Raw genomic sequence first — 20,537 nt, forward strand, 5'->3', positions numbered from 1 at the left:
ATATAATAGACTAATTTTCTCCTTTTTGGGCCTTCAAACTATGTATGATTGCTAAATGTAAAAATTATAATGTTGTCTTGGGAGGGGGTTTCAAGGTACATATATAATACATTTGACAAATAGGAAAGTGAAGAGAATTTTAAGTTTGTGAGGTTTCTCAATTTACTTGAAGTAGTAAAATATTAACTCTAAGTAGACTATGAAAGATTAGGTACCTGTATAGTAATCTCTAAAGTAATAATTAAAAACGCAAAGAGGCTGGGTATGGTGGCTCACACCTATCTATAATCCCAGAACTTTGGGAGTCTGAGGTGGGAGGATGACTTGAACCCAGGAGTTTGAGACCAGCTTGGGCAACACAGCAAGACCCTATTTCTACAAAAATTATAAAATACTAGCTAGGTATGATGCTATTGTGCCTGTAGCCTCAGCTACTTGAGAGGCTGAGGCAGTAGGATCCCTTGACCCCAGGAATTTGAGGCTGCAGAGAGCTAGGATCACACCACTGAACTCCAGTCTGAGTTGCAGAATGACACCCCATTTCTTTAAAAACTGAAATAAAACAAATATAGTCAAAAGCCAATAGATAAATTAAAATAGAATATTAAGAATATTAAAATAAGCTAGTTGCAGTGGCTCACACTTGTAATCCCAGCACTTTGGGAGGCCAAAGCGGGAAGGTTGTTGGAAGCCAGGACTTCAAGACCAACCTAGGTAACATGGCAAGACCCCTCTCTACAAAAAAAAAAAAAAAAAAATTAATTAGCCAGGCAGGGTGGCGCACACCTGTAGTCGTAGCTACTTAGGAGGCTAAGGTGAGAGAACTGCTCAAGCCCAGGAGTGTAAGGTTACAGTGAGTTGTGATGGTGCCACTGTACTTCAGACTGGCTGACAGAGCAAGATCCCAACTTGTAAGGAAAGAAGAAGGGAGGGGAAGGAAGGGGAGGGGAGGGGAGGAGAGGAGAGGGGAGGGGAGGAAATCCAAATAATCTAAAAGAAGTCCCAAAGGGGAGAAAGAGAACAAAAAATTAAAGGAGGCAGGGGAAAACACATAATAAAATGGTAAACCTAAATAAAATCATATCAAGGATTATAATAGTCTAAACATATCAATTAAAAGACAGAACCTGTCAGAGCAAATTAAAAAAACAAAACCCTACTGTGTGCTGTCTATGAGAAACCCACTTCAAATATAAAGATATACACAGATTAAATGTAACAAAAATGTGAAACATATACCATACAAAAACTAAAGGAAAAAAAAGCTGCAGTGGCTACATTAATATCAAACAAAGTCAATTTCAGAACAAACAGTATTACCAGCAATTTTTTAAGAGTCTCTAGTAATAAAAGATAATCATTACATAATAATGAGGTTGCAACAATATTACTCATTTATGTACTTAATAATAGAGCTTCAGGATACATCAAGCAGAAACAGAACTGAAAAAAAATTATTTTACTTTGGACTTTAACATTTCTCTCTCAATAATCAATAGAATAAGTAGAAAGAAAATCAATAATGGTATAGAAGATCCATACATTATTAACTACTTTGACTTAATTGACATTTTAGAACATTCCACTCAACAATAGCGGAATACACATTCTTTTCTAGTGCACATGGAACATTGACAAAATAGACAAATTCTGCTGTCATACAGCAAACCTCAAGAAATTTAAAAGAATAAAGATGATAAAAAGTATGTTTTCTGACCATAATAGAATCAAACTAAACATCTATACCAAAAATGTATCAAGGAAAATCCCCAAATACTTGAAAATTAAATAATATACTTTTATATAACCCACAGGCTAAAAATGAAGTCACAAGGGAAATTAGAAAATATTTTGAACTGAATGAAAGCACAACATATTAAAGCATACAGAATGTAGATAAAACAGCAATGACAGAGAAATTAATAGCACTAAATGTTTTATTAGGAAACAAGAAAGGTCTATCAATCAAATTGAAATTAGAAAAACAATGCTAAAATCAAGGAAACAAAAAGTTTATTCTTTGAAAAGATCACTTAAGTTGATAAATCTCTAGGCATACTGACCAAGAAAAAAGGAAGGAAGACAGAAAGTACCTGTATCAGAAAGGAAAAGACACCATCATCATTAGAAACCCCCAAACATAAATAGGGAATATTACCTATGATTCTATGTCCATAAATCTGACATTGATGAAATAGACCAATTTCTTAAAAGAAACAAACTACAAAAGCTCACTCAAAAAGAAATAGATAACCATAATAAAGTATTAAATAATACCCTGCTACTCATGAAGGTACCATAAAATGGCAGCAACAAATTTTATAAACCCACAGATCCAAGAAGTACAATAAACCCCAAGCACAAGAAATGTGAAAAATTAAGGCAAGGTACATCATAGCCAAATTAGTTAAAACTAATGATAAATAGAAATCTTAAAAGGAGTCAGAAAAAAACTTTAAAAGAAACAAAGATAAGGATAACAGAAGATTTCCCATCAGAAACAATAAAAGTTAGAACACAGTGGAACAACATTTTTAACACATCAAAAAGAAAACAAATCAGCCAAACTAGGATACTCTTACTACAAAAACCTACCTTCAAACCGACGGTGAAATAAAGACTTCTTCAGATAAAAAAAGCTTATAGAATTCTTCACTAGTAGATCGGCACTACAGAAAAATGTTAAAGTATTTAAGCACAAGGAATGCAATACCAGATGGATATTCTGATCCACAAAAATGAATAAAGAGCACCAAAAATATTAACTACATGGATAAACATAAAGATATTTTATCTCATCATTTAAACTTCTAAAGATACTTAGCTATTTAAAACAAACCTAATAAAAATGTATTGTGGGGTTAACAAAAATTAAAATAAAATATATTACAGTAAAAGCACAAAAGCCAGAAAGAAAAAAATGGAAATATAATAAGATTCTTATACTCTACATGAAATGGTATAATATTATTTGAAGATAGAGTTTAATAAGTTAAAGATATATATTATAAATCGTAAAGCAACCACCAAAATAGCAAAACAAAGAGCTATAGTGAATAAATTGCCAAGACAAAACTGAATCAATTAAAAATCCTCAATTAATCCAAATCAAGACAGTAAAAAGGAATTAAGGAAAAGATGGAGCAAATAAAAAACAAATAGCAAGATGACAGATTTAAACCTGACCATAACAAGGAATCACATTAAATGTATTTGGTCTAAGTACCTCAATTAAAATGCAAATATTTTCATACTGGATAAAAAAGCAAGAGTCAAATATATGCAGCCTACAAGTAATCCATTGTAAATATAAAGGCAGAAATAGGAAAAAAGTAAAAAGCTGGAAAAATAAATATACTAACACTAATTAATCAAAAGAAAATTGGAGTGACTATATTAGTATCAAAGTTGATTTCCAAATAAAGAATATTAGCAGAGATAGGGAGGATCATTTTATATTGATAAAGGAATCATTTAACCAAGAGGACATAACAATCCTAAATGCTTATGCTCCTATTAAAAGAGCTTCAAAATAAATAAAGCAGTCCCTACACTAGGTAAAAAGATTTGCAAATCACATGTGTAATAAAGGAATCAGATATCAAATATATAAAGACCTCTCAAAACTCTAAAACAAGTAAACAAATAATACAAAATGGGCAAAATATTTGAACAAACATTTCACCAAAGAATCTAACACAGATGACAATTAGGCACATGAAAAAATGTTCAAGTTCATTAGTCTTTAGGGAAAGGCAAAATAAAACCACAATTAGATACTTCAAATCTTCACCAACACTTGGTATGGCTAAATTAAAAGGACTGACCATACCAAGTGTTGGTGAAGATTTGAAGAAACTGGAACTCTCATACACTAATGGTGGGAAAGTAAAATGGTACAACTACTTTGGAAAACAGCCAATGATTTCTTAAAAAGTCCAGCACACCCTACCATATGACTCAGTTATTCTCTCAGGTATTTACAAAAAGTAAAGAAAACATTTGTGCATAAAAAGGCTTATACAGGAATGGTCATAGTTATTCTATTTAAAATAGCCCCAAACCAGAAATAATCAAAATGTGCAGCAACAGATGAACAAACAAACGATATGCCAAACCTACTGGCATACTAGTAGGCAATAAAAAGGTATAACCTATTGTTTCATGTAACATGGATGAGTAAAAAGAAGCAAGTCAAAAAAGAGTACATTGATGATTCCATTTATATAAAATTCTAGAAATTGCAAACTACTATATAGCATAGTGACATAAAGCAGATCAGTGCTTGCCTAAAGATGGAGATAGAGGGGTCACGGAGAGATAGGAGGAATGGATTACAAAGAGGCATTAGGAAATTTGGGGTAGTAATGGATATGTTCATTATCCTGACTGCTTTACATGTGCATCCATATGTCAAAACGTATCAAGTTGTACACATGAAATATGTATAATTTATTGTATGTCAATCATACCTTAAATAAATTTGTTAAAACTTCAAGTAATAAACTTAAATAAAACAAATCTGGCTGATATGGTTTGGCTGTGTTCCCACCCAAATGTCATCTTGAATTGTAGCTCCCATAATTCCCATGTGTCCCATGTGAGGGATCTGGCGGGAGGTAATTGAATCATGGGGGCGGGTCTTTCCTATGCTGTTCTCATGACAGTGAATAAGTCTCACGAGATCTGATGGTTTTATAAACGGGGCTTCCCCTGCACACGCTTCCTTGCCTGCTGCCATGTATGACATGACTTTGCTTCTCGTTTGCCTTCTGCCATGATTTTGAGGCCTCCCCAGCCATGTGGAACTGTGAGTCCATTAAATGTCTTTCCTTTATAAATTACCCAGTCTTGGGTATGTCTTTATTAGCAGAGTGACACCAGAGTAACACACTGGCAACACCCAAAACAATACAGAAGATACCTTTTACTAGGCATTTGCTATGTTCTAGGTGCCATACTAAATGCTTTTCATATCATCTAATTCTTTCAAAACACATAAGGCAAGTACTATTACAGTTTCTACATTTAAAGAGGAAGACTAAGGTAGAGAAAGGTTAAATCATTTGCCTAAGGTCACAAAATTAGAAAGGGGTAAAGCTGGAATTTGATTCTAGAGTCAACAGTCTTAACAAAATCACCATGAGGAAACTGAAACTCAAGGAAGGCCACATAGTTTTGGGGATCCATCCTAGATCTGTCCAACCTCAGAGTCCATTCTCTTAATTGCTTCATTGTACTACACCCCTTCTTGAAAATATTCTGCTGAAAACCTAATAGCCTAGCCTGAACACACCTGTGCTAATTAAATATGTATTTCCTAGTTCCCATATTCAGCAAAAAGGGGACTCACACTCAGCCTTTCTCAGTTTTCATGTAACCAACTACTGTTGCATGAATGAATTAGGTGAATTAACTTAAGGTTACTAGCAAAATGTCCTCATGTTAAAAGAAGTAAAGTGAAACTGGGGGAATTTGAAGCTCAGAAAGATATCAAGAAACTGCCTAAAGCCAAACAGTGAGTTAGTAGTGGTGAAAGTGGAAGTCAAACTCAGGCTGGCTAATTCAAGAGCTAGATGACTCTGTCTCTCCAAAAAAAGATGCTCAAAATCTGCCTGCTAAAAAATTGCACCCTTTAAGACAACCGTGAGTGGCTCAGAAGTGTTGAAGGGCTGCAGATGAGCTGAGACAAGCTTACAAAGGAATATGGGTGTCCTGTTCCAGGGACACACAATGAATGCCCAGCTCTCCTTGTCTCTGAAGACAATGCATTCCAGGCTCCTAGCCCTATTTAAGAGTGGAGGGGTTCTGCTATTCAGCTGTCCGGCACCCCTGCTATCTCAAGTTTAACTAATTATTTTCCTTTATAATTCACTGTAGACTGATAACTATTACTTCCCTGTCTAACACATACTGACAAGTGCTTTGGTTAAATATAGGTTGCTAGGAATTGGGGTGGAAATTTTTTTTAGCTCAACTTTATCAAGGGTCTGTAGACTCAGAATTCCAGAATCATCCCATTACCTCAGTGAAATTAACACATAGACTCAGCAAAAAAGAGAACAATTTTTGTTTTCCCAGATCTTGAGAAAGATATGGGAAGGTCTGCATGGGAAGACATGGGAAGGACTGCATGGCTTTCTGTCCTCCTGTTTCTTGGTTAGAACTTCTAATGATCAAAAGTGAGTTGAGGAGCTTTACGAGATTAGTTCTATGCAGAAGGACAGCAGGTAAGAAGGACAAGCAGTGTGAGAGAGAGATAAGGAGAGATCAGAGTCCATGAATAAAAAATATGCAATTTATTTATCAAGGCTCCAAACCCACATAGGACTGCTGGTTATTGTCCAATCTTCCATTCTATAATTACAGATGTTTAGCTGGTCTGTGGTACACAACTAAACACTAAATTTTCTATTTCCCTGCAACACAGGATATAGCCATGTGACTAAGTTTGAGCCAAGGTATGAGCACAGTAGTGATATACAAAGCATCCAGCCTGTGCCCTTGAAGGAGAGGAATATGGTCTCCATTACTTGTTTCTCTTCTCATAGTCAGAGCACAAACTGGATAGAGGGAGCTGGAACAGTCATTTTGGACCATGAGATGGAAACTGTCATGTTTTTAGGGTGGCAGAGGGATAAGATAGAAGGAACCTGGTTTCCTGTCAAACCATTTAGTCTGTTCTAGGTGGCCTACACAGACTTTGATGTAAGGAAGAAACTAATACATCACATCATACGAGATTCACAATGAGGATAACAATATTGAATGATATTGATAGAAAGGAGAATTTTATTTCATTGCCACAAACTCTTCTGGAACACTCTTCCCCAACCACCCAATGGTACAAGTTCAAGAAGAGATCAAAAGTGTGATTTATTGTCATGGACTTAAAAATCTAGAAAATATAGTCAAGTTGTTGAGCTATTTCAATTTTCCTTTGCAGCTTCTTTCTGAAGGCTTGAAATATTTTACTTTAAATGTGGAATGTTTGCAGGGAGGACTTTCCAAAGCTGAAAAGCACAAGTTCTCCCATTCCCTAATCCCACTGCAAAAATGTGTGGCCCCAATGTTTCATGTCAGACCTGTTGGCTCCTTCCTTTGCAAAGTCTCCAGTTGTTACACTAAAATCACACTGGATCATATTAGCTCTCTCCTCCCAATTTCCTGTTCATAAAGCTTGGAGCCTCATCACAATGAATGTATTGTAAAAATATAGAGTAACAAATGTTTTCTGCTTGGCTTGGTAAATTGGAATGAGACAAGGATTGGGCATTTACACCCAATTTACTTCAGACCATATTACCTATAGACTAACTCTTGAGTTCTTAGATAAAAGCAAATAATGGAAACCATGCCAAAGTAAACGAACATTTTTCAATTCCTTTCAAATATTAAATACTGATATTTTCCTCCAGAAATACAAAAATGCATAGCTGTGAGGTCCACTTTCATGCAATATGTGGCATATGCTCTCTACCACTATTTTGGAAAGGTTGAACATATGCATTCTACATATGCCTTTCTACTCCTTGGTATATCTGCAATAGAAATGTATGCAAATGTTCATCAAAACACAGTTAGTAGAATGTCACAGCAACACTATTCATAATAGTCCCCAAATGGAAACATACATGAAAAACAGAATGGTTTAAAATAAAGATTATATAATTGAAGAACGGGATACAACAATGAGAATGAATTGACTAGAAGTACACACAAACAGATGGATGAATCTCACAAACATAATGTGTGAAATAATCCAGAAAGGAAAGAATGTCTGCTGTATGATTTCATTAACATCCAGTTCAAAGCCAGGCAAAATTAATCTATGATGTGAGAAATCATAATAATTATCTTTGAGAGAAAAAAATGACTAGGAAGGGAAGACTTCTACAGTGCTCAAGATGTTCTGTTTTTTAATCTAGATAATAGTTACATGGGTGTGTTCACTTTGTGAAAATGTACAAAGGTGAAGTCATATAATTTGTACACTTTTATGCATGCATGCTGTATCTCAATTTAAAAACATTAAAGGGATACATGAATTCAAAATATCACAATTGTTATAATACCAAAATAAAAGCATGAAAAGATTGCTACTACCCTTCATCTAAGACATTTACACTAAAAAATACTATGGACGTATCTATAAAAATGAATAAGTTACATCAGAGGATAAAAAGAGACACTATAGGGCAGCAGTCCCCAACTTTTTTGGCACCAGGGACTGGTTTCATGGACGACAAGTTTTCCACAGACCAGTGAGGGGGTAGTTTCAGAATGAAAGTGTTCTACCTCAGATCATCAGGCATTAGATTCTCATAAAGAGCACTCTACTCAGATTCCTCACAAGACAGTTCACAATAGGGTTCACAGTCCTATGAGAATCTAATGCCACCACTGATCTGACACTGATCTGACAGGACCGCTCAGGCGGTAATGCTCACTCACCCGCCACTCATCTCCTGCTCTGAAACCTGGTTCCTAACAGGACACGGATCAGGGTTGATCCAGCCCTGGGTTTGGGGACTCCTGTTATAAAAAATAGGCAAAAATGGAAAAGCAGGACTTCCCTTTTTAGGAAAATCTGCTAACAATATTTGAGTCTAATTCTAAAAACATAATTCAACACCAACTGTTTTACTTACAAGTAGCAATTTTCACTCTTAAATCTTACCATTTGAATTATTTAGAATCCATTTTTTGCAATGAATCTGAATCTATAAGCCAGAATCCACTGGCTTATAATGCAAGCCTGGAACACCAGATTCAAGAAGCTACTGTCTGTAAAGGCAAGACAGTAACTCAGCTCACAGGAGACCAACTAAAGTTTTCAATATGGCAGCCATGTACACCAAAGGTTGTGCAAATAGAGCAAGCAACTGATGAAGTTCAGATTAAACACAAACGTATTAGTGAACACCACTGGGGGCAGAAAGTTGTAAGGAATATCCCAGAAAGAAGGGCAGCCTCTGAGTTGGAAATGACTTCTTACAAGGATTGATATTATATCATTCTTTTTTTAACTTTTAAGTTTGAGGGTACATGTGCAGTTTCATTACATAGGTAACTTTATGTCACAGGGGTTTGTTGTACAGATTATTTCATCGCCCAAGTACTAAGCCTAATATCCAATAGTTATTTTTTTCCTCCTCTCCCTCATCCTACACTCTACCCTCAAGTAGGTTCCAGAGTCTGTTGTTTCCTTCTTCGTATCAATGTGTTCTCATAATTTGGCTCCCACTTATAAGTGAGAACATATGGTATTTGGTTTTCTCTTCCTGCCTTAGTTTGCTAAGAATAATGGCCTCTAGCTCTATTCATGTTCCTGCAAAGGATATGATCTCATTCTTTTTTATGGCTACATAGTATTCCATGGTGAATATTTACCACATTCTCTTTATCCAGTCTACCATTGATGGGCATCTAGGTTGATTCCATGTCTTTGTATTGTGTACAATACTGGAATGAACATTTGTGTGCACATGTCTCTATGGTAGAAAGACTTATATTCTTTTGGATATATACCCAGTAATGGGATTGCTGGGTCAAATGGTAGTTCTGTTTTTAGCTCTTTGAGGAATTGCCATACTGCTTTCCACAATGATTGAACTAATTTATATTCCCACCAGCAGCGTATAAGTGTTCCCCTTTCTCTGATATAAGTATTATTTCATCCTTATTCATTCTCATTCTCTCTCTCTCTCTCTCTCTGCATTGGTTCTGATTTCAGGTTATGTTTGCATGATATGTTTTGTCAGGAGAAGGGATTTCAGAGAGATGGCAGGCTTCCATTTCAAGATAGTCAAAGCCCTTAATGATATCTTTGCCTGCCTTGCCACTAGGAAACTCAACAGAAATCTTGTGCAGTTTGTAGGGTAAATGGCAAAGTGCAAGTGAGCAAGTTCCAGACACACTGCTTCATACATCTGCCTGTTATTTGTGGAGGTAAGAGAAGGTCTTCTTAGGCCTGACCTGGAAACCAGAAACCATGAAAAGGTTGGTAGATGTGGAAACATAAATGTCAAAAAGGCAAATGCACATACACCCACAACACAAACACACTGGGAAAATATTTTCAATGTTTCTAACAACGGATATGTATCTTTAATACACAAATAGGTTTATCAGATGTGCCATCGGATCAAAATCAAAGGGAAAAATGAGACAATTTACAAAGGAAAAAGTATAAGTGGGAGGACTTTACAGGCTTATAGGTTATCAACCTATAAAGCTTTTGCCATTGACCATAAATAAATAAATTAAATGAGGATTTCCACCCTCCTTTTTATTGAGAGGGAGGGGAGTCTTCCAAATTAAAATGATTTTGAAAATTGCCAAAGTCACTATTGGCAAAATGTTTAAAAATGGACTATCTCATATGAATTCATAGTCATATGCAAGGGCTTGAAATGTGTGATCTCTAACAGCAAGACCTGGAGATAAACTTGACATCCATTCACAGGGAGTAGTTGAATAAATCACAATGCCACAGATAAAAGTAGAGTGCTCCACAGCTATTAAAAACAATGAGGTAAAACTGTGCATCGTCACCAGCACTGAAACTAATGCTGTGCTGAGAACCAAGCTGACTGTAGTAGCAAGTACGATTTTACCACTTTCATATAAAATTATACATACATGGTACCAGGAGGACAGATGAAAAGAAGAAGGAAGAAAGGAAAGAGAAAGAGAAACGAAGTTTCAATTATTAAAATGTTAACAATGATTATCTCTGCATGGTGGCAATCTGGGTGATTCTTACTTCATTGCTTATACATTTCTGAATTACTACTATTATTATTTTTGAGACAGAGTCTCACTGTAGCACAGGCTGGAGTGCGGTGGTGTGATCACAGCTCACTGCAGCCTTGACCTCCTGGGCTCAAGTGATCCTCCTGCCTCAGCCTCCCGATTAGCTGTGACAAAGATGTGCTATCATGTCTGGCTAATTATTTTATTTTTTGTAGAGATGGGGTCTCACTATGCTGCCCAGGCTGGTCTCCAACTTCTGGGCTCAAGCAATTTTCCCACCTCGGCCTCCCAAAGTGCTGGGATTATAGGCATGAGCCACCAAGCCCCAGTTAGGATATCATCACTTTGAAAAAAACAAAACGTAACCAAAAATAACAAAACTAAATAACTGAAAAAACTTCAGACTCCCTAGGAGCTCATATTTATGACATCACCTGAAGCCGTCTTGTCCTCCTTCTGCCTTTTCTTCCAAAGCCAATCTGTTTCCATACCCTATTAATTTTACTCAACGCTCAATAGGCATTTTTTGAAGCTCCTATGTTCTCTGTGTTTCTCTCTCCTTCCTCTCTTTCCTAATTCTTCTTCTCTACCAGGATTTATCTCCACCACTGCCCACCTGGGCCATCGCCTAAGCCTCTTAACTTACGCCTGTGTTTCTACTGACTTCTGCTCCCATTCATCCTTCACACCTCAGAGGCATCCTTGCATTACGCTTTTAAAGGCCTTCCATGTTTCCTTGTGGCTCCAAATTCCTTATGGTGGCATTCCAACTTGCTGGCCCATACTGGCACCTCCACCTTCATCTCCCATGCATTCACTCCTATCCATTCTCAACTCCCAATAATTGCTTGCTCCGAGGATGACTCACCATTCTCTAAGCTCACCACATATGTTTTTATATTTCTATATAGTTGGTCATCTTGTCCTCTAAGATGCTAATGCCTGATTTCCTTGATCATGGAAGGGAAGTTTCCTGATTATGGAAATTCTGATTACTTTCCAAGATTCAGATCAGACTGAATCTCCTCCAATAACTCTTGCTCAATTTTTTTGTTTTTGTTTGGGAAAACAAAACAAAACAAAAACCAATCACCTTTCTTAGTCACTATTTCATTCTTCTAAGTGTGCCCACACCTTCTTCACTACAATGTGGAGCTTTTGTGAGTGGAGGCAGTTTTTTATTGTTGTTGTTGTTGTTCAACTTTCTGATACCCTAACATGCCTAGCACCAGGTTTTTCATATCTTAGGCACTTAAAGAAATTTTTTTTCCAAAAAACTGAGAGAGTACCTGCCATCTGCCAGGCTCTATGGTAGGTGAGTCCATAGTCAACTGTTCTCAAAACATAGTCTGTATCCTGGGCACAGTCACTCTCATTTTCTGTGTGGACAAAACTGAGGCCAAGAGATTCAGTAACTTGCCACAGACCACACAGTAATGGCAGATCTGAGATAAGAGTCCTAGACCACCATATGAATCCAGATTCTTTTAACTGATCTGTGCTTCTGCACATATGTATATGGAGTTGGACTGATCTGAACATGCAGGAAGTGCTGGCTCCTAAAATCCAGATTTCTAACTGAGAAAGTGATCAGTGTATCCCCAGGTTATAAAAATGTCCATTTGCTTTAGGCCAGCTGAAGTATCATCTATCCCCTGGACCTGTGGTTTCTCTAAGCTTCTATCACCCCAAGAATGTCAGTGCTTGGGGGTCTGTCTCCAAACTAACATCCTCTTTGCACATTTTAAGATTTTTTTTCCCAGAGCTTACTTTTCCTAGAATTCAACTCCCTGCCTTCTCTCAAATTTGGATGTAATAGCTGGCACCGATATAGGAGGATGCCTTGTCCATTCTACTGTCAGCCGTTCTATCTCCATATCAACAAATGCCCATACCTCTCCTCAATTTTTACATTCTAATGATTTCAAATTTAAGCTTTCCAAGGACTAAGTTCAGGGAAAAATAGTCCAAAGAACAAGTCACTTGCCACCATCAGAGGTAACAGTGTTTCTGGGTAGCCTGAGATTCTGTTTGACTTTATCAAAGTCAGCAAATTCCAGGACTGCCCAAATTATGAGACAGCCAAGGAATTGATCTTCACCTTAAAGACAACAACAATAATAATGCCAATACCCAACTGTATTAGTTTCCTAGGACTGTCATAACAAATTACTGCTATGGTAACTTAAAACAAGAAAAGTTTATTGTCTTATGGTTCTGGAGGCCAGAAGTCCAAAATCAAGATGTCAGCAGAGTTGGTTCCTTCTGGAGGCCCTGAAGAAGAAACCATTCCATGCTCTTTCCTAATTTCTGGTCATGGCCAGCAATCCTTGACATTGTTTGACTTACAGATGCATTACTTCTCTACCTCCGCAATCTCTGCCTCCATCTTCACGTGAACTTCTGGTCTGTGTCTCTGTGTGTCTTCTTCTTTTCTGTCTCATAAGAACATCTGTCATTGGATTTAGGGCCCATCCAAATCTAGGATGTTCTCATCTTGAGATACTTACATTAATTACATCTGAAAAGACCCTTATTCCAAACAAAGTCCATTCTGAGGTTCCAGGTGGACATATCTTTTAAAGGCTTTCATTCAACTCATAAACCAACAGTGGTTGAAAGTTCACTGTGTAACAGGTGCCATTCTAAATAATGTGTATTAATTCATTTTATCTTTACAATAACTGGAAGAGGTAAGTAACTATTTAGAGGAAGAAGATAAAGACATAGGAAGGCCCCCCAATCTTCCTAAGAGCTCATGGGTGGTAAAAAACAGACCTAGTACTCAGGCGTTCGTCTTCTTCATACCAGGGTAAACTGTCTTAGATGAATGTACCAGAATTAAAGTGTCCTAAATAACAGCCACGACCACTCCTAGAGAGTCACACAGTTAATCTAAAATCCCTGAACTAGAGAATGTTGGAAAATATATAACATATGGGCCATTGCAGTTTCTACCCAATCATGTTAGACATCACTAATTGATCACAGAGTTGTTCCCTATGGTGCCTTAGTGTTTAAAACATTCATTAGCCATCAGTTCAAGGTAGCACTTTGAATGAAACCTCCTGACCATCTGTTTGTAGACATTCTTTTTCAAACACACACATACACACACACACACACAGAGGAGAGAACCAAAGGGCAACATTTGGTCTCTTCCTGTCAAGCTCCTGTCCTGCCTTCTAGCCTGCCTTCCCCTGAGACTTGTATTTGCCTTCCAAGTTTGATTGACAGAGCAAGACTGGATCCCATCAAACAGCCTGGAAAGCCAGACAGAAGTCCATGCTCAAAATCCAGACCCCATCAGACTTTGTTTGAAATTCAGAGACTGCAGGGACTGCTGGCACATTCTTGGAAAAGCTCTGATCTTGGGAAGAAACCTTACTTCTATCTCTAAGAAAAAACACTAGATAATGATTTTTTTAAGCCCATGCTGGGGATTGGTGGCAGGATGAGAATGCACACGGTAACAGGACAACAGTGGGTACTGGCCTGGAGCAGGCTCCTACGTGGCCTCCCCAGAGTCCAGGCTTTATTCTCATCATTCTCTATGATCCAGCCTCTCTTCACTTAAACTACACTTCAGATAATGGTGTTTGCTACAACTCTTTACAATCAATTATTTTGTCATTGTCTTTATTTAAACACGTACACACACACACACACAACTAGAGGGAATGCACTGGAGAATGACACACAACGCGTTCCAAGGAAATAACATTTTTTCTGGGTTGCGTGCCCAACCCACAAACCTGAGGATCACCAGGGGTTTACTTAGTTTGGTTCACATTACCGTTATGTGAGGCATGTTAATAACTGGACTCCAGAGCTTTGCTTTTAGATGCTTGTTCCTCACCTCTCCCATCTAGAATTTTAAAAAAATAGTTTTTATTGTATATACATATTTTTTGCTTTTCCTGCCCACCGAACTTTTAAAAAACCCCCAAATCCCATCTACTCTCATGAAAGTTGACCACAACAAAACTGCATTAGGGAAAAAAAAAAAAGAATCCCTTGTATCACATGGGTGTCACACCACTGTTGGCCATGGGAGCTCATCTTAATAAGGAGAAGATATGACAACAGAAAGAGCCCAGAGTCTTGTGCCCTTTGCACAGAACATGGTGTCCTTACTGGCAGTTTGTTTTAGGCTTAACATATTAATTTATTGCTAAAACAGGCTGGGTATGGTGGTTCATGCCTGTAACCCCTGCACTTTGCGAGGCCAGGCAGGTGGATCACTTGAGGTCAGGAGTTTGAGAACAGCTTGACCAACATGGTGAAACCCCATCTCTACTAAAAATACAAAATTAGCTGGCGTGGTGGCACATGCTTCTAATCCCAGCTACTCGGGAGGCTGAGGCAGGAGAATCGCTTGTACCCGGGAGGAGGAGGTGGCAGTGAACAGAGATTGCACCGCTATACTCCAGCCTGGGTGACAGGGTAAGTCTCTGTCTCAAAAACCAAACAAAACAAAATAAAAAAACTGATGTAGTAGAATGTGCTTTACAGTAATTACACCACAAGAATAAAACACTAGCTTAGAATTATTTGTTGTATTTCACTAATACCAAAGACAAAGATTTTTATATATAATACAAATCCTTTATTTTATAGGTGAGATAAATATGGCCCAGAGAGATCATCATAATTGCCAAATGTTACACAGCCACTTAGTATCAGACGAGCACAACAGCAAGTTCTCCTAGTTACAGCTCTACACCTCATTACCTCCATGGAGCCATCTAACCTGATCACCAGATTATCCATAAGGGAATTTTAAAAATTAAAAAAATTCCCTTGTAGATAATCTGGTGATCAGGTTAAAAATTCCTTTAAGAAATCTTGCAGCAAAATTAATGAAGGTAAAGGTACATGGATTCTTTTCTTTTGACTTCTTCCATTTTTACACCTGAAGTTACTCCATGAGAGCGGGAACTCAGTCTGCATTTACTCATAATTGAACTCTCAACATTTAAGACATTTCATTAAATTAGTAATAAATTGATGGCAGCATAGAAATTTGTTTCAAAGCTACTCAATAAAAATACATACTGCATTTTTCTCCAGATTTTTCCCCCAAAATTATTGGCATAGTCATTAACCTTTTATAGGAGTTTTTCAATTTGGCACCTTGACATTTGGATGGGCTAATTCTTTGTTGCAGGAGGCTGTCCTGTGCACTATAGAATGTTTAGTAGCATCCCTGGCCTCTGCCCTCTAGATGCCAGTAGCATACCTTCTGGTTCCTCCCCACCCCACTGTCCAGTTGAAACAATGAAAAATGTCTCCAGTTGTCGAATATTCCTGGGTTGGAGTTGGGGTGGGTTATGGAGCACAATTGCCCCTGGTTGAGAACTCCTGATCTATGGTGACAGCATACCTACCTACCCTCAACCCTCCAACCATGTGATTCATGGGACATGGAAGCTTGATGAATCAACCAACTGAAAATTAAAAGATACACATAGAAAGCACTCAGGAGGCTGGGTGTGGTGGCTCATGCCTGTAATGCCAACACTTTGAGAGGCTGAGATGGGAAGAACACTTGAACTCAGGACTTCAAGACTCACCTGGGTAACATAGTGAGACCCTGTCTCTACAAAACATTAAAAATTAACCAGGCATAGTGGTGAAGCACCTATAATCCCAGCTACTTGGGAGGCTGAGAGGGGAGGATGACTTGAGCCCAGGAGGCTGAGGCTGCCATGAATGTCATGATTGTACCACTGCACTCCAGCCTGGGAGACAGAGCGAGACTCTGTCCCAAATAAACAAAGAAAAAAAACAAAGCACTAGCACTCAGGAAATATAAGTATGAACTGAATTAGATATACTCTAATCTGCTTATATTAAACACCATCACTTTTGAAGACATTATGCTAAGTGAAATAAGCTGGTCACAAAAGGTCAAATATTATATGATTCCACTTACATGAAGTACTTAGAGGAGTCAAATTCATAGACAAAGTATTATGTCAGTTGCCAGGGGCCAGGGAGAGGAGGAATGTGCAGTTATTATGGAATGAGTGCAGAGTTTCAGTTTGGGAACATGAAAAGAATTATAGAAGTAGGTGGTGGTGATGGCTGCACAACAGTGTGAATGTACTTCACACTGCTAAGCTGGACACTTAAAAACAGTTAAAATGATAAATTTTATGTTACATGTTTTGACCACAAGGCCTAAATTAGACCAAACTATCACAAGGCCTAATTCCACAAAGCACGAAGCAGGCCCAGCGTGGTGGTTCACACCTGTAATCCCAGCACCTTGGGAGACCGAGGTGGGCCGATTACCTGAGGTAAGAAGTTTGAAACCAGTCTGGCCAACATGGTAAAACTCTGTCTCTACTAAAAATACAAAAATTAGCCAGGCATGGTGGCAGGCATCTATAGTCCCAGCTACTCAGGAGGCTGAGGCACAAGAATTGCTTGAATCCGGGAGTTGGAGGTTGCAGTGAGCTGGGATTGCAACACTGTACTCCAGCCCAGGTGTCAGAGTGAGACTCCATCCCAGAAAAAAAAAAAAGCACAAAGCACCTAGATAAGATTTAAAACTCCCACATTCTCCCATAAACTTGAGCTTTTGTTGTTGTAGTTGTTTTGTTTTTTGTTGTTGCTGTTTGTTTTGGTTTGGTTTGGTTTGTTTTAACAATAAATTCCTTAGCTAAGGAATCCAAAAGCTAAGAAAATCTTCCTCTTCATTTGTGGCTGAGAGCACAGGAGCAGCAGAGCCAACCACGGCTATGGGGCCTGCTGCTGAGCAGCGCAGGCACAAACCAGGACATGGGCCCTCAGGGAGGCCCCCTGATTTAAGAGCCTTCTCGTGTGAAATGCATCCAGCCCAGATCCCCTAAGGACCTGGCCTGTGGGCCATGTCAGCCCAGAGCCCTTCCTATTGCCAGGATGCTCTTGACAAAAGACGGTCTGGCAACGAGAGCGGCAAGGCCATTATTTTCATTTAAACCATACATGTCATGTCCTGTTTGTGAGAAACACGTTAAACAATTCAGAAACACATTCACAATGGGCTCTGGAGTGGGATTCGCATTCCTATGGGCCTGCGTACTGTAAACTGGGGATGGGGAGGGAGGCTGGTGGCGAGGGTGGGATGGCGCCCCTGCCCTCATTTTAACAGAGAGCACCTCCCCGGAAGCTCAGCTATAAATAGAAACCCTCGCATCCTTGTTTGATGTGGGTCTTAAAGTTTTCCTATGGCCAAAAGCATGATGCTCAAAGTATGATAAGTCCCCCATTATCAACGGCAGCCCAGTAACTTGAATTCCTTTAAGATTCTCTCTTACCAATTTTTATTTTAATTTTAAGAAAGAAAACAATTCCACTAAGGAAACACTCAAAAGGAAGTCAACTGCCTCATTTCCACCTAGATTGCCACAGCAGATGATCCATGTGCCATGACTAAGAGGTATCTCGGAGGTATAAACCATACCAATATGACTGAAATCTGTGATCCTGAGCCACCCCATCACGAGAGCATCTCAGATGGAAATGTACACACCTATAACACACAAGATGAGAAATTCCTCATTCACTGATGAAAGGAATAAATAATAAACATGGAGAAAATCACATTCAGTCCAGTGTAATTTGATTTACAATGCTGTTCACTTACCTAGCATACAGTATTTATATGCAAACTTCCAAGAAAAGTACATTCTAATATATTAAAATTAGACCCCAAATCTAGGCCTTTGGCCAAGTCAAATAATAAACAGTGTGATAACTATGTCTGCTTTCTTGCCATGATATTTCTTTAATGGTGGGGAAGATTTATCATTTAAACCATACATATCACATCCTGTGGAAGTTTTTGAAAAATTGAACAATTTCCTCCAAATGCTTAAAGGCAGATTAACTATAAAGAAAAACAGAATCAAACAGAATAAAAATACTGTAGAACCCATTAAAACATTAAAAGAAACTATGTAGCTTATTAGGACAAAGGTGGAGCTAGCAGATTTAAACAATACCTGCAAGGATTTGTCGGAGATATAACAGCAAATGCTAGAATGCCTTATTTCCCTTCCCATGGGACTCATACTTTCTTGGTTGAAGTATACAAAAATTCTGCAGTAATTTAAATTTTACTTTGGCTTTACATAAAAAGGTGTCCCTGGCCTCTTAAATGTAACTGGTGAATAACAATACATTTGGCCATCGACCTCCAGGCTGCAACAGTCCATTCTTTCCTCTCCCACCCCTGTCTGTCAAAGTTGAGATAGACATCAGGCCTCTGAGAAAGACGGAGCTCAGGCTCTTCTTGGTACCACTAAAAAGAACTTCATCTTTGCCTTTACTACAAATGCAAGAGGATTCCTGTCACAGACAGAACTGATTCTCTTGATGAAATAATCAGCATTAAAACTAAACTCAGGCCTGTGGTTGGTTAAGACACCCCAGTTTTGTGTCTTTAGATACAGGCCAGGCAGCAGGCTTGGTGGGGCCCAGCAGTGCTCCAGTGATATTAAGGAACAGTTTTCTTGTTTGAGTGATGGATCCGCTGGGGCATATTCCACCCAGAGAAGGGTTTGAAAGACAGAAAGACCAAACGATAAACTATAGATCGGGAAGAATTTTGTGACTCATCCAATGCAGAACAGAACACCATTCATTCTTCATCAGCTAATTCATTCAGTTGGCGCTGTTCTGAGCACCAGAGATACAGCAGAGCATGAGATACAGCCTAGGCTCTCCCAGAGCTTTCATTCCATAAAGGAGACTACAGACAATGAAATAATAAAACATATATATACACACACATATACATATATATGTATAAAGACACACATGTATATGTCTCTGTGTGTATATATACATACACATACAATATAATGCATATACAATATGATACACACATATGGTGGCGGTGGTAAATGTTAAAAAGAAAAATATCTATACCCAAGAGAAATGAAAACACATATCCACATAAAAACTTGCACATGAATGTTCATAGTAGTATTATTCATAATAGCTAAAGAGTGGAAAAAATCCAAATGCCCATCAGCTAGTGAATAAACAAAATGTTGTATATCTATTCAATAGGATATTACTTGGCAATAAAAAGAAATGAAGCATCAATACATGCTACAACATGCAGAAACCTCAAAAACATTATGCTATATGAAAGACGACAAACACAAAAGGCCACATATTGTATGATTCCCTTTATATGGAATGTCCAGTATAGGAAAACCATACAGACAGAAAGTAGATTAGTAGTTGCCAGAGAATAAGGAAAAGGGGTAATAGAGAGTGATTGTTTAATGAGTAGGGGTATTTTTTTTGGGGGGGGCAGTTCTAGAATTAGATAGTGGTGATGGGTTGTACTACAAAATAAATACACTAAAAATCACTGAATTGTATACTTTATATTGGTTAAAATGGTGAATTTTATTTCAATTTTATAAGTGTTAAAAAAGAAAAAAACAGAGAGGGTACAAGGACAGAGAGTGACAGGGAAGACACTATTTAGCTAATGTGGTTAGAAAGTGTCTTGGATAAGTTCACAGTGAAGCAAAGACCAGAACGTAATGAAGTTATGAGCCAGAAAGACACCTGCATCTTTGTTCTCTGCCATTTCTGTCTTTGTCTCTCTCTCTCTCCCCCTCTCCCTCTCCCTGTATCTTTTTTTCAATTGTGGCAAATAGATGTAGCACAAAAGTTATCACTTTAACCATTTTTAAATATACAATTCAGTGGCATCAATCACATTCACAGTGTTGTACAACCACCGCTATTATCAATTTCTGAAACTT

General features: G+C 38.0%; 1 protein-coding gene and 1 non-coding gene across 2 annotated transcripts in view; both read right to left on the reverse strand.

Annotated features, from left to right (window-relative positions):
* The window catches only part of ERC2 (ELKS/RAB6-interacting/CAST family member 2), a 975,448-nt gene that overhangs the window by 329,742 nt on the left and 625,169 nt on the right, over nt 1-20,537 (reverse strand). The gene's annotated exons all lie outside the window — the stretch shown is intronic.
* On the reverse strand, nt 15,519-15,574 carry MIR3938 (microRNA mir-3938). The gene has a single exon (NR_130438.1). It is a non-coding gene; the product is annotated as a microRNA mir-3938 (primary transcript).

The sequence above is a fragment of the Macaca mulatta genome, chromosome 2 (genome assembly GCF_049350105.2).
Source record: "Macaca mulatta isolate MMU2019108-1 chromosome 2, T2T-MMU8v2.0, whole genome shotgun sequence".
NCBI classification, from domain to species: domain Eukaryota; kingdom Metazoa; phylum Chordata; class Mammalia; order Primates; family Cercopithecidae; genus Macaca; species Macaca mulatta.